We start from the raw sequence: 2,779 nt of genomic DNA, 5'->3' as shown, positions 1-2,779 counted from the left end.
CGCCGACAGAAACAAACATCTCTCTGGGAAGAGGAAGGGCGGGGGTGTATGCCTTATGATTAACTACTCATGTTGTAATCATAACAACATACAGGTACTCAAGTCCTTTTGTTAACCTGACCTAGAATTCCTTACAATCAAATGCCGACCGCATTTTCTTCAATTACAGTCATAGCTGTGTATATCCCCCCAAGCAGATAACGACAGCCCTGAAAGAATTTTACTGGACTCCATGTAAACTGGAAACCATATATCCTGAGGCTGCATTTATTGTAGCTGGGGATTTTAACAAAGCTAATCTGAGAACAAGGCTTCCTTAATTCTATCAGTATATCGAATGCGAGACGAGCTGGTAGCATTTTGGACCATTGCTTCCGAGATGCATACAAAGCCCTCCCTCGCCCTCCCTTCGGCAAATCTGACCGTGACTCCAATTTGTTGCTCCCATCCCATAGGCAGAAACTTAAACAGGAAACGCCTGTGCTCAGCTCTATCCAACGCTGGTCTGACCATTCGGATTCCATGCATCAAGATTGCTTCTATCCGGGTAGCCTCAGACAATAACATTGACGAATGTGATCGAGTTTATTAGCAAGTACATCGGAGATGTTGCAACCACTGTGACTATTAAAACCTTCCCTAACCAGAAACTGTGGATTGATGGCTGCATTCGCGCAAAACTGAAAGCTCGAACCACTGCTTTCAACCATGGCAAGGTGACTGGAAACATGACCGAATACAAACATTGTAGTTATTCCCTTCGCAAGGCAATCAAACTAGCAAAGCGTCAGCATAGAGACAAAGTAGAGTCGCAATTCAATAGCTCAAACACGAGACGTATGTGGCAGGGTCTACAGTCAATCACAGATTACAAAAAGAATCGACGCAGACATCGACGCGGACATCGATGTCTTGCTCCCAGACAAATGAAACAATTTCTTGCTCGCTTTGAGGACAATACAGTGCCACTGACATGGCCCGCTACCAAAGCCTGTGGGCTCTCCTTCTCCGTGGCCAATGTGAGTAAAACATGCAAACGTGTTAATCCTCACAAGGCTGCCAGCCCAGATGGCATCCCTAGCCGCGTCCTCAGAGCATGCGCAGACCAGCTGGCTGGTGTGTTTACGGACATATTCAAACAATCCCTATCCCAGTCTGCTGTCCCCACATGCTTCAAGATGGCCACCATTGTTCCTGTTCCCAAGAAAGCTAAGGTAACTGAACTAAATGATTATCGCCCTGTAGCACTCACTTCTGTCATCAAGAAGTGCTTTGAGAGACTAGTCAAGGATCATATCACCTCCACCCTACCTGTTACCCTAGACCCACTCCAATTTGCTTACCTTACGGTCAAATTGTGCTTGACTGCGAATAGGTTCTGACTGACTCTATGGGCATTATTGCCATCACACTGCCCTATCCCATCTGGACACGAGGAATTAGCTATGTAAGAATGCTGTTCATTGACTTAAGCTTCAGCATTTATCACCAGTAGTACCTCCAAACTTGTCATTAAGCTTAGAGACCTGGGTCTCCACCCCACCGCTGTGTGCAACTGGGTCCTGGAAGTTCTGATTGGCCGCCCCCAGGTGGAGAGGAAGGAAACAACATCTCTACTTTGATCCTCAACACTGGGGCCCCACAAGGGTGGTTCTCAGCTCTCCTGTACTCCCTGTTCACCCATGACTGCGTGGCTATGCACGTTCCAACTCAATCATAAAGTTTGCAGACGACACTACAGTGGTTGGCTTGATTACCAACAACGACGAGACGACCCACAGGGAGGAGGTGAGGGTCCTCGGAGTGTGGGGTCAGGAAAAGAATGTCTTACTCAATGTCAAAAAAAAGGAGATGATGTGGACTCCCATCCACATCGACGGGACAGTAGTGGAGAAGATGGAACGCTTCAAGTTCTGGTGTACACATCACGGACAAATTGAAATGGTCCACCACACAGACACGTGGTGAAGAAGAGAGCAACAGTCTCCTTTTAACCTCAGGAGGCTGAGAGAATTTGTCACCTAAAACACTCACAAAGTGTTATAGATGCATCTCAGAGCATCCTGTTGGGTGTATCACGCCTGGTACAGCAACTGACAGCTCAACCACAAGGTCTCTCCAGAGGGTAGTGCGGTGTGCACAACGCATCCCGGGCAGCAACTGCCCTCAGGACACCAACCAGCCAGATCCACAGGAAGGCCAAAAAGATCATCAAGGACAGCAACACACGAGCACTGCCTGTTCACGCCCGTTTCATCCAGAAGGGAGGTTCTAAGATGCATCAAAGCTTGGACCGGAGAGACTGAAAAACAGCTTCTATCTCAAGGCCATCAGACTGTTAAACAGCATCACTAACATAGAGAGGCTGCTGCAACATACCGGACTCAAATCTCTGGCCACTTTTAATATTATTTAATAAGAGTATCACTAGTCTTTTCAATAACGGCACTTTAATAATGTTTACATACGCTACATTACTCTCTCATATGTATATACTGTTTTTTATACATCTACTGCATCTTGCCTATGCCGCACGACATTGCTCATCCATATTTTTATATGTACATATTCTTTAGTCATTCCTTTACATTTGTTAGATTACTTGTTAGATTTATTGCACTGTCGGAATTAGAAGCATAAGCATTTCGCTACAACTATTAAAATCTGATACCATGTGTATGTGACCAATACATTTTTTATTTGATTTGATTTGACTACTATGTTGGTGTGTGTGGAACATGTTAATTCCTTAGTGATGTGGACACAGAGGAACTTGAAG

Source organism: Salvelinus sp. IW2-2015, linkage group LG6.2 (genome assembly GCF_002910315.2).
Source record: "Salvelinus sp. IW2-2015 linkage group LG6.2, ASM291031v2, whole genome shotgun sequence".
NCBI lineage: Eukaryota > Metazoa > Chordata > Actinopteri > Salmoniformes > Salmonidae > Salvelinus > Salvelinus sp. IW2-2015.
Note: the sequence above shows the minus strand (reverse complement) of the source record.